Source organism: Capra hircus, chromosome 1, assembly GCF_001704415.2.
Source record: "Capra hircus breed San Clemente chromosome 1, ASM170441v1, whole genome shotgun sequence".
In the NCBI taxonomy this organism is placed as follows: domain Eukaryota; kingdom Metazoa; phylum Chordata; class Mammalia; order Artiodactyla; family Bovidae; genus Capra; species Capra hircus.
In genome coordinates, this window is record NC_030808.1 from 134,008,682 (window position 1) to 134,029,350 (window position 20,669).

Below are 20,669 nucleotides of genomic sequence, written 5' to 3' on the forward strand. Positions count from 1 at the left end.
TCAAGCTCTGGGTCCACTAGTCTCCCCACCACTTCGCAAACGCACCAGGCGTGGTTGTGAGTCCTGCCATTGTCTCACTGTGCCGCTCCCTAGAAAGTCCTTCCCCTCAATAAGCTCAAAGTCTAGTGTGTGTTTTGGATGGTCAAACAATGGGGATGAGATCAGTTTTAGCATGTGATAAACACTATCCTTTGAAAGATATTTATTCTGTCTGACAGAAGAGGGGCTTAAGCTGAGGCTTAGCACATGAGCAGGAGTGTGCTAATCCAAGAAGGGTGGAAGGACACTCTCAGCAAAGAGAAGAGCAAGGGAAAAGGCACTGAAACATGCAAGGGTGAAGTGCTTTGGGGGGCGGGGGAGGCCAGCAAGCTGCCTAGTGCAGAATCTCAGATAGATGGACAAGATTGACAGGCCAACCTCAGAAGCAGTCTTACTCTCTGCCTAGAACACCCAGCAAAACTATTCCATAAAAAGAATCCAAAAAAGAATATGTGTGTCTGTGCGTATGTAACTGAATCACTTTGCTGTGCGTCTGAAACACAACATTGTAAATCAACTATACTTCAATTTAAAAAAAAAAAAAGTTCCATAGTCCCTGGGCCCCCATGGCTGAGGATGCGGATAAAAATGCTGCTGCTGACACTCAGGTACCAGGGGTCCACAGTGATGCACCCCTCCCTACTAACTCCTGGGAAGCGTCCTGGATGCACCCCAGGTGATGTGAAGCACCCGTGGCCCACCTCTGTCCTCCATTCTACTGACCAGCACCCTGGGAATTAAGAAAACCTCTGCCCTGTGCAGTGGCCCCTCTGTCCCATTCCCTTGGGGGACCAGCCCAAATCAGAATTCTGTGCATTGCTAGACCTGAGCTCCCAGCCTGTGTGCCGCATGCCCAACACTGCACGGATTCATTCCAGCCAGGAAGGGAATCGTCAAGGTGCTCCCAGGCCTGGAGGCAGCGCTCCCGAGGGTCGGAACCCCCTCTGGGGCTTCTCAGTTGGAAACAAAATGGCACACGCAAGGGAGCGGGCATTTCCAGTCCTGAGCAGCAGTTGTTTCCGCAACAAGCAAGCAGACCCCGCACAGACCCCGCTCTCCTCCACAGATGGGCGCCTGGGAAACACAGAGTCGCTTCCAGACTACAGATTGCGCCGAAGCCCCGTATCACCTGCTACATGCAGACTCTACTGCCACTTGCCTGGAGTCTCCTGGGAGTTGGAACATCAGGGCTGGCCTGCCACCAAGTACAGAGAGAAGTCAGATCAGTGCCATGAAGTGAGGCTGACGCCTGGATGCTGGGGTCAGAGGGAAGGAGGGACCTGCGGAGATGAGCCTGCAAATCCTACCCTCCCAGCTTCTCCCCCAGCCCTGCCATCAGCACTCCTGCCACATGAGCAAGTCATTTCTTTTCCATCTGAAAACGGGGCTGTTAGTGAAGCCCATTTACAGGACGACACTTGGAACTGTGAGATGGTAACTATGAAAATGTACCTGACCGGAGCCAGACATGCCATCGAGAAGCTGGGACGACAAACGCACGGCCCGAGTGCAGCCACACCTCTCCCCCTGCCCACAGCACATACAGCCAGAGACCCAGGATGCCCATCCACCGGGTCACTGTCTTTCTCACCCTAGCCCACCCGGAGATGCCCCATGTGATGCCACCTGGCACACAAGACTACATCGATTTGCCTACTTGGGACTAAATCAGCAAAGCCCTAAGCCAGGAATCCCTGAGGGATGTTTAATGGTGACATACGTGAGTGTCACAGCCTCAGGCCACAGTCCCCAAGCGGCTTGGGTTCTATGAGAAGAGAAGCTGCCAGCGGAAGGGGCTCTAAAACACCTCCCTTCCTCAAGGCATTGAGAACCAGCTCCCAGAGAAGAAAGAGGTTTCCACTCGGGCTGTGGGGGGTGGAGGGGGGATGAGCAACACACACACTTGTGCTGGGCCCAACCCAACCCCAGGCCGTCACAGCCGACCATTCACTCATCAGCTCTCCCGTGTGTCAGTCACCAGTGCAATGGAAGGACAGGGGCTGGAAATTTGAGAGCTGGTGGTCAGGGGAGGCCGCCCAGAGGATGTCCCTCTGAGTTCCGGATGAGTCTCAGCCCCAAAGAAACCAGAAGGGAAGGCATTCCAAGCAAAGGAAACAGACAGTGCCCAAGTCTGGCAGCCCTGTGAACAAAAACCATTCGAGGCACACTGCTTTGCAGGCCTGCACTTCCAGGGTGGCCACGCTCTCCCGCAGGGCTGCTGCTGCTCCAACCCTCCTCCCTTTCTTTGCCCCTGGACTAAGTCCCAGGGGTTCAGAGAGTGACTGGGATTGGGGCACTATCCCTTCAAGATGCTGTGCTCACCACTCCCCAGACTAAAGAGAGGTGGGAATCTTCCAGGCTCCTAAGGATCAGGAACAAAGCTGACCAAGAAGAAAACTCTTCTTTAGGAATAAATCTGATGAGGGGACTGGGTGTGCCCTGGGTCTGTCAATTCCAAGCTGGTTGTGAGAAAGGATCAGGGAGAACCTCTCTTCCCTCACTCATTCGGGGAAGTTCTCGGGGATATAGTCTCCCAGCCAAGAACTGGAGCCTGCCTCCTGCCACCCTGGGTGGCCTCATGACCCCACCTGCACAGCCCAGATGTGTCCCAGCTGATGGGACAGATATCATGTGAGGAGGGTAACATTCACCAGAGAGACCTTCCCACCAAGGCTGAGCCCTCACCATCCCCCCGTCACTGAATCAAGAAAACAGGGGCTCTGGTGGGGCCTGCATTCAGATCACCACCTCCGTCAACACCAAAACCATGGTGCTTTCTACTTCTAACAAATCTGTCTTAGTGGGGCTGCTCTCTGAGCCTGACATCCAAGGGAACTGCTCTCAATGAGCAAAGCAATGAGGGCAGAGGGTATGGGGTGGAGGAGGTTGACTCCACAGAGATCTGCAGTAGAGACCAGGCTGCATGGGCTGTGATGGAAGGAAACCAGCAAGTCAACTGGCAAGAAGAAAGATGACTGGTGTCATGCCAGTGGAGAGTGTGAAAATGGCTGCCATCAGGAGATCCAACCAGTCCATCCTAAAGGAGATCAGTCCTGGGTGTTCACTGGAAGGACTGATGTTGAAGCTGAAACTCCAATACTTTGGCCACCTGATGCGAACAGCTAACTCATTTGAAAAGACCCTGATGCTGGGAAAGGTTGAGGGTGGGAGGAGAAGGGGACGACAGAGGATGAGATGGTTGGATGGCATCACCAACTCAATGGACATGAGTTTGGGTAAATTCCAGGAGTTGGTGATAGACAGGTGCTGTGGTTCATGCGGTTGCAAAGAGTCAGACATGAGCAACCGAGCAACTGAACTGAACTGAACAGCACCATTATCATCATAACAGCCACCACAACAACATCAACTGTTACTGGGCACTTGCAACGTATCAGGTGTGGTCCTGGCACCTGTGTTGATCCTCAATGATTCTGAGGGGGCCTCCATGATCGTCTCCCTTTACTGACAGGACAACTCGCATCCAGTGGACCAGGTTATGGGAAGGAGAGCTGAAGAGAACTGGCAGATGCTAACCAAACCCAGACCCAGCATCTCTGAGACGACTTCCGTGGGGTACAGGCAGACACAGGGGAGCCTCTGAGGCCTGGGTGCTCTGCATGGCATCTCAGTGCTTCTTCCCTGGCCCCAACACACCACATACCTGAGCTGGTGAGCCACTCAGATGCTGCTCTTTCCACATCTCCCCAGTGGTCCCAGAAAGATCCCACAAAGCCTACAACTCCCTGTTACTGGCTACATGGAACACAGGGGTCAAAGAGAAGATTCCAGTTCCTTGTTTCTTCCTAACCTGCTGCCCCCCACCATTTTAAGCCCTGTGTGCCCATCCTGAAGATGCCTGGCAAAGGCTGCGGAATTTGGGACTTCCTTGGTGGCACAGTGGGTAAGAATCTGCTTGCCAATGCAAGGGACATAGGTTCAACCCCTGGTCTGGGAAGATTCCACATGCCACGGGGCACCTAAGTTTGTGTGCTGCAACTACTGAGCCTAGGCTCTAAGGCCCTCAAGCTGCAACTACCAAGCCCGTGTGCCAGTACTACTGAAGCCTAGAGCCTGTGCTCCCCAGTACTACTGAAGCCTAGAGCCTGTGCTCCCCAGTACTACCGAAGCCTAGAGCCTGTGCTCCCCAGAACTACTGAAGCCTAGAGCCTGTGCTCCATAATGCGAAGCCACACAGTGAGAAGCCTGTGCACTACAATAACGAGTAGACCCTGCTCATTGCAACTAGAGAAAGCTCCTGTAAAACAACAAAGACCCAGTGCAGCCAAAAATTAATTAAAAAAAAAACAACAACACTGAAGAATTTGGGGTCAAAAAGAAAGGTAGAGGCGGCTTTATGGAGGGACCCATGCACCTTTCATCTGGGGTCTAAATGGTACCCAAGTCCCCAGGCCAGCCCATCTGTTCACAGTGCAAAAGATAAACCTGGTGTGCTTTCCTATTATTACACACCCTCTCCAGTAGTTTAAACCTCAACAGAAACTTCAGCTGCCCTCTTAACATTCAGTGGCTTTTCCTCTTAGAGCTTATAAACAGCGAGTTCACTTTTGCTTACAAGAGTGCTAGAAAGATATTTGAGCATGTACAATAGGAAACATGCATGTTTTCAGATTCCGTATCTGCACACAAAAGGTCCTGGCACCATAGCTTTCTTTTCAGCTTCTTCCAAGCCTAGAAAATTTCCACTTCAAAGACGCGACTTTCTTATTTCCTTTGTGGAAAAAATGCACTGGTAACAGTCAGAGATGAGTCGCTCCAAGCTCAGCCTCTGCCACACATGGTCACAGTTTCCACTCACCAACACGCCCCTTCTGCGCTGGGCACCACAGCCACACCTGTGTCCACTTGGACCCTGATTCTCTGTCACTGGGCAAAACGTTTAATTCACCAGCCACCCAGCGGGCCATCAAATGCCGAGTGAGAAGACAAGATAGAAGTGGTTTTGATCTCTGTGGATGTCAATTCCTGGGAGTGGGCAAGCTTGACAGGAAAAAGCAAGGTTGCCCCACAGGGCCACAGGAAAGGAGCAGGGCAAGCAGAGGGCTTTAGAGCTTTCCCAACACAGACTCCTAATTTCTTTTAAATGATACCTTTTAAGCTGCAAATCTCCAGAAGAAAGGGGAATGGTTGTTAAAGCAGAAGATCTGGCCACACATTAAAGAGTGGAAAGCCTGTTTCTGTGCCCAAGGCTGCAGGCTGTCACTCCCTTCAGATGCTGAAGATTTACTGAACTCCAACAAGAAAGAGAGGCCCTCGCGTAACAGTTCCTCATTTCCAGAGACAAAGAGAAAATGAAAAAATAAGAGAGAAAAACACCAGTTATGGGAATAAAACCATCAGAAGGGGACATCTTCCAGGAACAAAGCACTTGGCTTGTCAACCTACCTCTGCAGATGGGAGGTGATCTCAGGAGAAGGTGGAGGAAGTGCCCTTTCTATGAGTGAAAGTGAAAGTCGCTCAGCCGTGTCCGACTCTTTGCGACCCCATGGACTATACAGTCCATAGAATTCTCCAGGCCAGAATACTGGAGTGGGCAGCCTTTCCCTTCTCCAGGGGATCTTCCCAACCCAGGGATTCTTTACCAGCTGAGCCACAAGGGAAGTCCTTTCTATGAATGTTTGTATCCTCAAATGCTCAACGAAGGAGTGAGTCTCCAGGAGTCCAAGGCAGAGAGTCTGGGGACAGAGGCTGGCTGGTCTGCCACCAGAGCCCTTGTTCCGAACAGAACACTTCATCATCCTTCCAGAACCTTATTTCATTTGCCAGAACCCAAGGAAATATCCAAACCAAAAATACTGGGCTTCAGAAACAGTGGGCAGACAGTGAAAAGGACAATACAGAAAAACAGACTCTCAAAGAGGAAACGTTATCTTTCCCAGAGGCTGGCAGTGGGCAACATCCTGAAAGGCTTCTAAGCGGAGAAGCTTTAGTCTTTGCCTTCCTGCTTCAAAGAGTTCAAAGTGTATTAACAGAAGGGTCCTCAGATGAGGAAACTGAGGCTCAAGAGTGGGAACTGAGACCAGGGGGAACAGCCTCAAGACAGCACGTTGAGTCAGGTCCTCCCGGAGCCGAGAACTTGCTGCCAGTCCACCCCTCCCTCCACCAGCTGCATGCTGCTCAGCTCAGACATGGTGACAAGGGGTGCCCTGGGCAGGTACACCTCAGGATGAAATCACCAGTCAGTCCAATGTATACAGAGTAAGCCTCACGTGCATGGGCTACAGGAGTCCCACACGGGAGGAAGCTTGGCCCCTCCTCCCTGAGGCTCTGGCTTTCAGAAGGGAGAAACCAGCATGGAGTCAAGTAAAAAATAAACAGGAATCAAGGAGGGTGGGAAGCAAATAGAGGAGAAAATGCACATTCCAATGCCAACATCTCCCAACAGCAGAGGGAAGAAAAATGCTGTTCTTGGTGTTCTTTTCTCCCCTCCTCCCCCTCTCCTCCTCTCCCTCCCTCCTTCTTTCCTTCCTTCCTTCCTTCCATCCTTTCTTCCTCAGTTCAGCCCACAGGTTCTTAGGGAGCAGTGCCCACTCTGCAGCTAAAGCCCAGAACATAACAGGCAGGAGCCCAACCCCCAGGGAGCCCATGGTCTGGAGAGAACAGACATCCCACAAGGAGTGGACCAAATGCTTACCTCATGACCCCTGCACTGAGTGACACGTGGGGGAGGGTGCCAGTGGGCGGACAGATAAGGGGAGCTCGCTCAACACAGGGGCCTGGGGGTGTGAACGTTTCCTAGAAGCAGCAGCTTTGGGACTGAGACAGACGGATGGGTAGAGGGACCTGCTGAAGGAGGCAGGGCTGCTGCCTGGTAGGAAGCAGCAGGGAGAGCCAGGCTGGTCCAGAGCCGGCACTTCTGAGCAAGTGAAAGGCTCCCGTGGGCATCTGCAAGTGTGTTGTGCGTGGCAGGGGCGTGCACTTGGACTTGAGCAAGTGGGGAGGAAACAGGCAGGCAGGGCCTCCTGGGGCACATTAAGATGTTCTTTGCTTGAATTTATGGTTTGTTTGCTTGTTTTCCTGCTGTATTCTCAGCGTCCGGGGATACTGCTGAAGTGTGTTTGAGGCCAAGCAGCCCATGAATGGATTCTTTCACTCCTCCTTTCAGTTACCACAGTTTAGGTTTACACTCTTTATGTGTATTCTGGATGCAAACCACAAAGGTGTTACAGGCCTGCATTTGCTAATGACACAACTAATTAGGTCTGTAATCAGGACAATCTCTAGGCTCCTGAGACCACTGGCACCCAGAACCACATGATGGGGAGGGTAGACAAGTCAGGGACATCTCTTCCTACATTCTCGCAACTTAATTGGGTCTCAGACGGATGACTGGAGATTTTTCATTACATTTGGCTAGGGAAAGATGTAGAGGCTGATAAGCGCATGTGAGCACGTGCAGCTGCAGGCATCCTGTTTGCAAGGGGCTTGACCCAGGCTACACAAGGGTGGTGAGCTAGCCGGGATGCAGCAAAGCAATCCATTTATTATAATTCTGCTGAGAAGAGGCCCAGTAAATCAAAGAGACAACCTCACTGCAAACAAATTACACACCAAGAGATAGGAAGGAGGGAGACAGGGAGGGCAGAGGAGAGCGGCAGCCAATTGGAAAAAGGGGGGGAAAAGAAGAGGGGAAGGGGGAAGGGAAAGCCAGGGAATAGGGACCTACAGGGATGCCTGGAGTCTGAAAGACATAAAAAATGGAGCCTAATTTGTCCATCTGGAAGAAAACGAAAAAGAAAAGCATCCACCAAGAGAGATCCCATTTGCTGGTTACCCCCAACTTACAAACCCTTGACTTAAAAAAACAATTGCCCTTTGTTCTCCCAAGGGGTCACCTAGGGAGTGATTGATGGGCAGCTACTTTCTCTGGAACAAGGGCACTGAGTTCTCTTTTCTCATGCAAATAGAAGGGGCCTCTTCTTAAAATAGAGTTAACCTGTTCCTGGTACCCCTGCTGCAAGCACAAAGCCCAGCCTAAGTATCCTCCAGAAGCCACTGCCTTCTGGAGATGAAGACACTCTCACCGGGCCAAGGTTAGAAAGGATGGGCTTCTGGGGAGGGAACTTCACCCAGGTTCCTAAAACCAGAATGTGACAACTGGGGAGCAGCTGTGGCTGGGAATACCACCCCAAACTCCTGGGGCGGGGGGGGGAGCGGTCATGAAGCAGTAAATGGGCTTCAAGGCCAGGAAGAAGTGTTAGTTCGACTACGACTCAAAACATCTTTTTTTCTGGGAAAATAAACTCCTAGATCCACATGTCTCCTTTACAAATTCAGCTCTGAAAAAAGAACCTGCTTGGAAAGCTGTGAAGTGCTTCCACTGAAGCAATAAACAGCAGACAAGAGGTTGGGAAATCTGCTTAGACAATGAGTTATATCTTGTACTCCAAAATGCACTTCGATGGGAAAAAACCCAACTAGAGAGAGAAAAGAATGAGCTATTATAGGAGGCTGTGGTCCATGGTTATCTCCAAGGAATCTGCCAGGCCCCTCCTATTTGAGGGGCCATCCTTTTCTGTGACAAGATTATGAAGGAGACCACCTCTAGAAGGCTGAAGGTCTGTGGATATTTGGGGACCAGATAATCATGAGAACTAACTGGCTCTTAGTATAAACCTTGAGGCTGTAAGGGGGACTCTAACACCCAAATCCCACAGGGTGGGTGCTTCATTACCACCCAGGCAAGCTTTTGAAATCAATCTTTCTTATGAATATCTGTGCACAAGTCTTAAATAATTAGCTAAAAATCCAGTAACACCATAAAGGACCCCAAGTTGGGTTGACTGCAAAGCAAGAATGCCTCAATAACATAATTTAACCAGACTTCTCAGGAGACAGGTAAGGTGGTCTGGTATTGCCATCTCTAAGAATTTTCCACAGTTTGATCCACACAGTCTGAGGCTTTCGCCTAGTCAATGAAACAGAAGTAGATGTTTTTTTGGAATTCTCTTGCTTTTCCTATGATCCATTGGATGTTGGCAATTATATCTCTGGCTCTCCTGCCTTTTCTAAACCCAGCTTGTGCATCTGAAAGTTCTCAGTTCACAAACTATTAAAGGACTGCGGACAGTGCCTGCAGTCACAAAATTAAAAGACACTTGCTCCTTGGAAGAAAAGCTATGACAAACCTAGACAGAATATTAAAAAGCAGAGACATAACTTTGCTGACAAAGGTCCGTACAGTCAAAGTTATGGTTTTTACAGTAGTCATGTACAGAATGTGAGAGTTGGACCATAAAGAAGGCTGAGTGCTGAAGGGTTGATGCTTTCAAACTGTGGTGCTGGAGAAGACTCGTGAGAGTCCCTTGGACAGAACAGAGATCAAACCAATCAGTCCTAAAGGAAATCAACCTTGAATATTTATTGGAAGGACTGGTGCTGAAGCTGAAGCTCCAACACTTTGGCCACCTGATTCAAAGAGCCAACTCATTTGAAAAGACCCTGATGCTGGGAAAGATTGAGGTCATGAGGAGAAGGGGACAACAGAGGAAGAGATGGTTGGATGGTATCACCAACTCAACGGACATGAGTTTCAGCAAACTCAGGGAGATAGTGAAGGACAGGGAAGCCAGGTGTGCTGCAGTCCATGGGGTCTCAGAGTCAGACACAGTTGAGTGATTGAATAATAAACAACAACAACAACCAGATTACTAGATACAAACATTGTCTAAGCATCTCAATAGACACTTGAGACAATAAATAAAACAAAGTCATTCTTAATTTTTTGAAAACTCAAAATAATATCAAGATAGATGGCTGTATTTCTGCTACAATGATACATGCTTTTCTCAACACAGAATGCTTAATGGAAAAACAGATTTTTCACCATCAAAATTAGAAACAAGGCAAAATGTCTAGATTTATCATATTGAGCAGTGTTGTGGGGCAGTGGGCAAAACAATTTGTACAGGAAATCAGGTATATAAATTGGAAAGGAAGAGACAAACACAGTCAATGTTGGTAGACAACATGATTGCATGCCTGGCAAACCCAAGACAATCAACTCGCAACCTACTCTAAATGGTAAAAAGACAGGTTATAAAACTAATATCTGGAAAGCAATTTTTTTTAATTTACCACCACCCAACTGGAAGACACAATGGAAGAGAAAATTCTCATTTATAATAGTACAAAAATGACAAAATACCTCTAAATGTACTTAGTATGAAAAATGGATAAGTCCATATTCTTGGATAAGAATTCTAAACATCATAAAATGTTAATTATCCGTGAATTAATCTATAAATTTAAGTCAATGAAGCTGTTTATTTATATGTTCATTTGCAAGTAGTTGAGCTAATTCTAAAGTTTTTTTTTTTAATAGCAAAACAAACAAGTATACTCACTTCAAAGAGCAGTCTGACTCTATCTAAGATGCCTGAACAAGTGTATATCTGATGAACAACTACTCCATTCCTAGGTATAGATCCAAAAGATCCACAGGAAATTCTTAGAAATGCACAAGAATGTCAGTAGAAGTACTGTTTATAATGGCAGAAAATTGTATACAAGCTCAATGCACAACAACGGGAAAATGAACAAATTGTGGTATTTTCATACAACAAAATACTACCCAGCTGTGGCAATAATGGACTAGAGCAAGTTGTCTCAACTTGGAAGAATCTCTCAAATATAATGTTGAGTTGGGAGAAAAGGAGCAAGATTCAGAAGGACACAAAGTATAATACTATTGATATAAACTTCAGAAACATCTAGGTTACTGTTAGGCTTCCCTGGTGGCTCAGTAGTAAAGAATTCACCCTGCTAATACAGGACATGAGGGTTTGATCCCTGATCTAGGAAGATGCTCTGCAGGAAATGACAACTCACTCCAAATTCTTGCCTGGGCAATCCCATGGACAGAGGAGCCTCATGGCTTACACTCCAGGGACTTGCAAAAGAGCCGGACATGACTTAGCAACTAAAAAAACAAGGTTACTATTGTGTCTAGGTCCACATACATAGGAATTAAAAGTGAATAAAATTCATAGAAACAAAACCCACCGAATTCAGTGGCAAGGAGGAGCCACCCTAGTGGTTGTCCTCAGGACACACGAGAGGTGGATCCTTCCCCACCAGCCCTCCCCCAGCACTGCCAGCAAGAAGAGCTGATTTCCCAGTCTCCTCCGAGGTGAGCTCACTGTTTGGAAAGGAGCATCCCTTCCAAGCTGTGTGACTTTGTCTCTCTCATGCTACCCACACACAACCATCCCGTAGATTCAGTTCTGTTTCCAGCCAAGCCACCATCTCCCATTTGTTGGCAGAGCAGCATCTCCCAAGACTCTGGGAGCACCTGCTTGTGAGAGGACACACCCTGCCCTGAACAAGTGTTTCTGGATCCAAGACCAGGAAATACTGCTCCATCTCCTTCACCAGGAGCCTGGCGGTCTGCCGAGTTGGCAACATCTAGGTCTGCTCATTTGACTTTGCTGTGTCCAAGGCTTCCCAAACTTTCTAAGCCATAAACCCTCCTTTGTCACAATATCAATTATGTCCCACAAAATTCCCTGAAAGAATTTAAGAAAGTTTGGTCAGGGAGTCCTAGAAGAATAGAGCTGGAGAAGGCAATCTGCCAGTTGCTGGCTAGTTTCAGTTCAGTCAATTAGTCATGTCTGACTCTTTGCAACCCCATGAATCACAGCACACCAGGCCTCCCTGTCCATCACCAACTCCCGGAATCTACCCAAACCCATGTCCGTTGAGTCGGTGATGCCATCCAACCATCTCATCCTGGCTAGTTCAATTCAGTTCACTTCAGTTCAGTCACTCAGTCATGTCCAACTCTTTGTGACCCCATGAATCGCAGCACACCAGACCTCTCTGTCCATCACCAACTCCAGGGTTTACCCAAACTCATGTCCATTGAGTCGGTGATGCCATCCAACCATCTCATCCTCTGTCGTCCCCTTCTTCTCCTGCCCCCAATCTCTCCCAGCATCAGGGTCTTTTCCAATGAGTCAACTCTTCGCGTGAGGTGGCCAAAGTATTGGAGTTTCAGGTTCAGTATCAGTCCTTCCAATGAACACCCAGGACTGATCTCCTTTAGGATGGACTGGTTGGATCTCCTTGCAGTCCAAGGGACTCTCAAGAGTCTTCTCCAACACCACAGTTCAAAAGCATCAATTCTTCGGTGCTCAGCTTTCTTCCCAGTCCAACTTTCACATCCATACATGACCACTGGAAAAACCATAGCCTTGACTAGACGGACTTTTGTTGGCAAAGAAACGTCTCTGCTTTTTAATATGCTATCTAGGTTGGTCATAAAGTTAACTGTCTTCAAATCTGGGACTGCTTATCAGATTATAAATACAAATAGATGATTAATGGCATATTTATTTCTCTGAAGGAATCACAAGAAACTGTTATCAGTGATAATCAATGGGGAAAGACATGGGGGTATAGATTGGGGAAAGAACCTATCACTTTCATTCTGTACTTTCTCCGCTGTTTGCATTTTCTAACATATTTTACACTGTACTACTTTTTTTTGGCTGCACTGGGTCTTCTCAGTTGCTGCTCAGGCTTTCCCTAGTTGTAGTTAGAGGGAGTTACTCTCTGTTGTGGCATAAAGGCTTCTCATTGTGGTGGTTTCTTTCACTAGAGCACAGGCTCTAGGAACATGGGCTTCAGTCGTTTTGGTGATGGGCTTAGTTGCTCCACAGCATGTGGAATCTTCCTGGACCAGGGATCAAACCCATGCCTGCATTGGCAGGCAGATCCTTATCTACTATACCACCAGGGAAGTCAGGGACTACTTGTTTTAAATACCAGTTCACTGACGCTCTGTTCATTATTCTTCAATCATTTATCCCTTACCTTGGATTAGGTCTTCAAGTTCACTCATCTTTCCTGCAGTGCCTCATCATCCTTCAATTCTATCCAGTGTATTTCTCATCTCAGATGTTCATCTCTAGATGTTTAACCTGGACCTTTTTGTTTTTTATTAACATCTCGTTTGTCTCTCCTTATCATGTTCATGCATTCCTCTACCTTCTCACAAAGCTGGGATGACTCTGCACCATTAGAATCCAAACTTTTTCTTTAACTGCTTGCTAAAGCTAAGTCACTTCAGTCATGTCTGACTCTGTGCAACCCCAAAGACGGCAGCCCACAGTGGGTTGCCATTGCCTTCTCCAACGCATGAAAGTGAAGTCGCTCAGTCGTGTCTGACTCCTAGTGACCCCATGGACTGCAGCCTACCATGGAATTTTCCATGCAAGAGGACTGGAGTGGGGTGCCATTGCCTTAGGGAACTCCAAACAAAGCCATCCTTTCAGACCTGCAGCCTGAGAATCATTGCATCCACTCCTTGTGTTTCCTCAAAGGGCTGATGTCAATTCCAGCATGCCTTTATTTGTATGTGTTCAATAAATGCATGCTGATTGATTGACTACAGTTCCAAAGATCAGGCCTAAATAGCTGGATTGCTCGATTTCTGTTCATTGGCCCACAAGTGCCTCCCTTGCGCCCACACGTGTCAGGTGTGAGTACTGCACAGCTCGACCCACACAGTGGAGAAAACTGAGGCTTTCTCACTTATACTATTCCAGTGCCCCAGTACCTTGGCTTCTTGAAATGCAAAGATTTAAATTAGCCAAAGGAAATATGGTCTGGGTAATTCAGGTCTTTTGAAAGAAAAAAGTGTTAACTTGCATCCTATTGCTTGTTTATGCTGATTTTTGATATTTTATTTAACTAACAGAACAGTGGCCAGTGCTCACTCAGTCTTTGAACCCCAGCTAATTAGAACCCACCATACACTCTGGCAAGAACAGACCACCTCCTGATCAAAACTTCTGAATCCCCAGGAACAGCATCTGAGCAGCTTTGGCTTCCAGCATGTATTTTAGAGTTAAAAGAAAGCTTACACTCATTTATTTATAATAAGCATATGCATACAAAAGGCTTCTATGAGCCTTCAGAAAGTGATAGACTTGTGATTGCTCAGGGATTCAGAATTCTTCCATCTGTGCCCTGCCCAACAAGGAACTTTTACATCCCAGCTTCCCCACACCACCACTGTTCTCCAATATGCTATGGGGGACCACAGCCTCTAGCACATGGGGTTCAGCCAATGGAACACTGCTCGGACATTCAGACATTATGTCCCATAAGTCCGACCACAGTCACAGGGCCTGACACATAGAGATCAGAATGAAAGGCAGCACAGGGCAGTGCTCCTGGCTCTACAATGGATGCACGGACCTGGGCTCAAATCCCATCCTTCACCCACCTACCAGCAGTGTGACCCTTAAATTCACGGCAACTACATTTCTCTACCTCTTAAACCAGGGGAAGCAGTTTGTGATTCATACAGTTGCCATGAGACGATGTGTAAAATGCATTCAGCACAGTGCCCAGCACAGGGAAGGTCCATAAGAGACCTCACTCTCCCTGACCACTGCCCTCATCCTCCAAGGCAGGGCAACATCTGCCCTCTGAGCACCTCAGCCCTGCTTGGAGCTGCTATGGAGGCTCCATGATAATCAGAGGATTACTCAGGAAGGTCCAGTCTCAGAACAAGCAGTGATCTCCTTGTCTGCCTCCCCATGCACACCCATTTCTCTCCGTAAGGGAAGCAACACTCTATTTATTCATGGCTAATGCCAAACAGAGGACGAGATGGTTGGATAGCATCAATGCACATGAGTTTGAGCAGACTCCTGGAGGTAGTGAAGAACAGGGAAGCCTGGCATGCCCAGTTGACAGGGTTGCAAAGAGTCGGACACAACTCAGCGACTGAACAACAACAACTCAGTGTTCATTAAAAGCTAGCCAAGGAACCCTCTCTTCCTCTCCAAATCTAAAATCTATCACTTATCCTTTCTAGGAGAGTTTAAAGTTGGTCCCACTTGCAGCCTCAGAATTTTACAGCACAAGGATTAAAAGGTCATTTCAAACTCAGAACTCAAATCCCCCTCAACATTTTTGGCAGGAGGCTGTACAACCTCTGCATGGGATGGAGGGCTCACTGTCCCCCAAGGCCAGACATTTCTTTCTAAGACAGCCAGGGCCCAAATCAGAGACTCGATGTCCACTATGTATTAAAGGCCCTTTTCCTTGCAGTGCCTCTCACATCTACCTTTGAGATTTTTCCCTTGCCAGCCTGCCCTCATTGCTTCAGTGGTTCTTCTTAGGGCAGGATTACAGAGCCTATTCTTCAGAACAGACTGCGGCTTGTTTCCCCTCCTCCTGAGTGGAGTGCCAACAGGGTGGAATATTTCCTTCCAGTCCCAAGAAGTCCTAATGCAGGAGGAAAGAAGACTTCTTACACTATTCTCCAGGTCTCCAACTCCATCATGTTCGAGATACCCCCTCACACATACACACACACACACACACACACACACACACACACACAAGCTGATTCTTCATGGTGAGTCTCTGTTATAGCCATCTGGACTCTGATGCTTCGTAATTAGGAATTTTTTTTTATAGCTTTAATTATTTCCTCTGTTCTCTTTTCTTTTTTATATACAATGAATCATTCTGCTCCTGAGAGAGGAAAAATAAAAAGATTTTTGAAAGTTATAGCTCTAATTTCAATAGAAAGAGATTGGGCTTTGAGGAATATGAGCATTTGTTGTATTTTCTGAGTCCATTTTTCATCCCCACTGGTTAATGAAGATGTTATTTCTCTCTTGCATTTCAGTTGCTAATTTCTGACAAGTGTGTTTTTCAGTTATAGCTGGTTGTATGCCTCTTGGTTCATCCCTCTTTTGTATACTTTATGAAATATTCAGTTCTTCTTGATAGGATGAGGTTTGATTCTCCCCTGGCTGGGATTAATTGTGTTCGCATTTTGGGACCTAATTTATGTTTATACGATTCCTCTAGTGTTTCCATTTTCTTTTCTAATTATCCATTTTCCTCCATCTTTTTCCCTGAAATTAGTACTGAATTAGCTTGCCTCTGATTACAGTCTTGGACGCATCCCAAAGAATATTGTTGGACAGCTCCCCATTATCATTTCATTCCATGAATTCTTTGTTTTGTTTTTGCAATAAAGCTTTATTAACTCTCCGTGAACCCTCCTTTTCATTTGCTCAGTCATTTCTGATGGGAAGTCACACCAGGCTACGGCCGGGTGTTAAGGCAGTCACTCCCACATTCTCTGCTGCTGTCTGCCAAGTCAAGTCAAGCTCTTTTTAAAAAGTCACAATTCGAGGGATTAAAAATAAGATCTATGCCTGTATTGAAGGGCCAATTTCAATTATTTATTTATTTACTATTCTGGTGTGGACATCTGTTGAGGCAGCTCTGCTGATGGGCAAGAACCCATCACTATCCTTTGCCAGGTCTCCTGGCCTGTATGTCTCTCCTGGTTTTTGCTGACAGATCCCTTCTGACCTGGCTCTATAGATGACGGGTGCTCAGTCTCTGCCAGTAGGTCTCTCCAGTGGCCCCATTAGTCTGAGGCAGGTGGGGCCCAGGTGAAGCTGCTCTGGAATGAGGTACCTCTCATCATCATCCACCAAGACATCTTATCTCAAGTCAGCCTATTTACAGACTAGGGTCTGTAATTTGCTTCTTGGTAGGCTCTCTTTTCTGACAATTCATTGCCCCTATCTGCCTGCACACCTCTCTCTACATGCCCCTCCCAGCACATGCAAACTATATACAACATTCTACCATGTACACGCTACACACCCAATATGCCCATGTACCTGTGAAACACATGCCCACTGCCTCTTCCCATGAACCTGTGGGATCTCTGCCTCCCTGGGAGATGCTATTTTCTGCATTAGGGATGTTGGCACAAGGGCTCTGGGTGACTGTTAACAAAAGACTCTCCCACAGCCAGCAAAGGCTTGGCTACTCTCAAACTGTTTTGACCAGGGTCCCTCTGCAACCCTTGACCTGCCAAGGTGAGTGCAGAAATGGTGCTGTTCCAGTGATGAACAACTCTACACCCTTTAACTGCACCCCAAGTCCAGAACCCTTGGCTATGGAATTCTCACACCACCCCTTCCTCTCACAGATAAAGCAATAACATCTCTTCCTTCTTGAAAGCAGGACCCAGAAGCCCAATTCCAACCTGCCTAACCTTCCTATGAGGACACCGCAGGGATTCTCCACAGCACTGTGAGCCTCACCACTCAATCCTGCAGCCCGGATGCTCATCGCTGCAGTCTCGGCCTGCGAGCGCCGGGCCCAGGAAGATGAATCTTGGCTGAGCAGTGATGTGAACCTTAATGTCTGGCCTTGTGGGCCCTGGTGATGGGCCCTCAATGCCATGTCCTCTGAAGTGATGGAGACTTGGCTGTGTGAAGAGCAACTGTAGCCTCCAGAAGAACCTCTGGTGGGGTGGACAGCATGCTGCCCCGCCCTGAGCAGCCCTGCCGGGAACCTTTCCGGCCAGTGGCGAGAGGAACAAACAAAGAAGAAAGCAGAACCAGCCTTTACTGCCCATGGGCTGCACCTGGCCAGCGCCGCTGCTGACCAGACAAACCAGCCCTACTGGCCTTCTCACCAAAGCCCCTCTGTAGGCCTAAGAGACTGTTCATGATGCTAAAATGTCACTGAGGTGTCCTAAAGAAACACGCTACCACAGAAGGCTGGAGCAAAGCAGCCGGGTCTGTCCACACACTCCCCTCCCTGCCCCCCAACTTTCCCCAGTCAGTCCTTCAGTGGCTGCAGGGCAGCAACGTCCTTGTCATCTCTGCTTCTGTGTTTACTGTCTGGCCAGCTGCAAAGGGGCCAGTTCAGACCAAAGCAAAATGTTTCCTCCCAAAAGGCCTCTTCCAGCCCTGGAGCAAAACGCACAGCTGCAAAAAGCTGAGAACAAAGCGGGAGCACGGTGTTTGGGAAGGCCCAGTGTTTGGGGTGGATATAAAGGGACAGGATCCCAGGATGCTCAGAGATGTCCTTTGGGGTATGTGGACTTTTTCTATCCTCATTTATATCACTTCCCTACCAACTGGATCCTCTGTGTGTGTGTGATAAGTCACTTCAGTCGTGTCTGACTCTTTGTGACCCTATGGACTGTAGCCCGCCAGGCTCCTCTGTCCATGGGATTCTCTAGGCAAGAATACTAGAGTGAGTTGCCATGCCCTCCTCCAGGGGATCATCCCAACCCAGGGATCAAACCCAGGTCTCATGTCCCCTGCATTGGCAAGCGGGTTTTTACCACTAGTGCCATCCTGGGAAGCTCCAAATGGATCCTACCAATACCCATTTTGGATTGGATTTTGCCTGTTACTATGGCATCAGTCTAGATTTGGATATAAATCATTGTACAACAGTTCTGCAGACCTGTCTTTTCTCTTCCACAATTTTGTCCAAACTAGACTCCCTTCCCCTAAAGCTCAGGAAATGGAACCAATCTCCCCATACTGAATCTCCATCCTTTATATTTCTTGATGGAATCATTGTTTGGTAAATGCTTGGCACTGGGATCAGATGTTGGTTTTCCAGGCTGAGAAGTGATCCAAAGATACCAGTTTCCCAAAAAGTCTTAAAACAAGGGCTCTGCTTTCTGGCCAGCTCTGGGCACCTTGGATATATTACTCTATTTATGAGCCTCAGTTAAGTTTTCTGGAAAATGGGAGAGATGATTGAAAGGAGCAGGGTTTTCTAGCTGAGGGGGAGAAGCACCACTGTGACATTAGAAGAAATTTTAGGGTAGCAGCAGACACCACACTAAATCATACTGAATGACTTAGGAAGAAATGCAGCCCTTCCTAACTTCCTTTCCATCCTTTTGGTTACCTTAAAGAAGAAAGTCTTAGTTTGAGTCTGACATTTCAATAACACCTCTTTAAATCTTGATACTCGAAAACAAGAAAACCAGCTTTAGGTTTTAGCTAAAGCTTAATATTTTTTTTCATTCAATTCATTTTAACAGTTGCCTTCCATTGACTGCATATTTCCCACGTACTAGATTGATTTAAACTTTCTTTTACAAATGAGTGCACTTAGGCTTTTAAAAGGGGAATCAACAATGATACAATGGTGAACCGACACCAGTAAACTCCTGGCAAAAATTCATCACAGTGGTTGGTATGTGAACGACTGAAATGGAGGAGATGCTGGGCTCTGTGGCCCTCTGCATCCGGACTCCTGGCTAGGAAACCCGATCATGACCATAATCACAGCTGTCACAAGGGGATAAGATCCTCCCTTTCCACCAGCTCTTTGGAAACCAGAGAAAGTCACAGTAGGGAGAGAGCCCTGTCTCCAGCACTCATCCCCCAGCCCCTAGCCCCCAGCCCCCAGCCTCCAGTGGACTCACCTGGTGCATGGCAAACAGATCACCCCCTGATGGCCAGGGATGACAATGCCAACTCCGGGGGTTAGTTACCTCCACTGACACAGTGGTTTTTAATTCCTAAGGTTTCTAGCCTCTCTTTGTTCTTTAATAACTTTACTACCAGCTACCAACTATGCCTACCCCACTATCTGGCTGATTCTCCATTAAGAGAAGAGCAAATTTAAATTTGGAAGAAGGAAAATGAATTATTCACAACAGCTAATTTCACCTGGGCCATTGTCTTGAGAAACTGCTTGAAGAGCAGACTGAAAATTGTTCTTAACTCATGATATACAAATATCCCTCAGAAAGATCAATGGAGACAGAAGGTTCTCCTCCGGGAAGCCCCAGCCTGCCCAAGGCCACCCTCAGCTGGGGTGTGAGCAGCTGACACACCCAGTGCGGCCCTCACCTGTGCTGGGAGGACCTGTGCTCACATCTACACAAGGGCAAACTCCTGGCAAAAATTCATCATGGTGGTTGGTATGTGAACGACAGACATGGAGGAGATGCTGGGCTCTGTGGCGGGGGGGGCTGGCCTTCCCCCGGCTGCTACCCCACCCCCTGACTCAATTGCACCCTGGCAGCACTGAGAGCTGAGGCATGGGTGAGGGGGCACTCCTACTGCTGAAGGGAGGGAGAAAGGCCTAGAGCGGTGGGTCCTGCCTGAACCCCTGCCTGGTTGGGTGACACTGTCAGGCTGGGCACAGCCTCCCCAGGGTCCCCAGGTGAGGGGGAGGCTGCAGGCCCCCCTACAATAGAGCCACACCTCCTCTCCCACACATGTGAGTGAGGGGCAAGTTGTTATAGGGAATTATCTTGAGTCCCAACAATTTGTTAAAGAAGCAAGTAGATTATTCACAAACTTGGAATTTTTTTTGTCATCAATTACGATTTCCTTATGGTCTATCCTGACTGATGGAGACCTCGCTTCTGCAGTTGGTGCCTCAGGGAAGAGAGTGTCCTGGGTGTGCTCAGGGAACCATCGAAGCGGCTACGTGGGAGCCTGAGAGACAGCGGAGGACAAGGAGAGGTGTTCAACAAGGAAGGGACAGAGTTCCAGGCCCAGCCCTGCTCCTGGGGGCTGAGGTGCTGGCAGCTGCATGGATTCCTCCCCCATGTGGAAAGGACCAGCTCCTGTGACAATGTACCACCCCTCCCCATCCTTGCGGGGCAGCATCCCCATCGGAATCTAAGGTTCTCCAGGTATCCTGTCTGTGACAGGACATCTCAGCCCACGATGGAGCGGCCCCAGTGATGGATCTTATCAGCCCACAAGACCCGCAGGATCTGGACTGCTGTACTCGGCAAGGGTCCACATCCACTACCATTAGCATCACCCAGAACCATGACCCCA

General features: G+C 48.0%; 1 protein-coding gene across 2 annotated transcripts in view; it reads right to left on the reverse strand.

The window, feature by feature from the left end:
• Window positions 1–20,669, reverse strand: part of EPHB1 (EPH receptor B1) — a 453,923-nt gene that overhangs the window by 348,565 nt on the left and 84,689 nt on the right. The window lies entirely within an intron of this gene.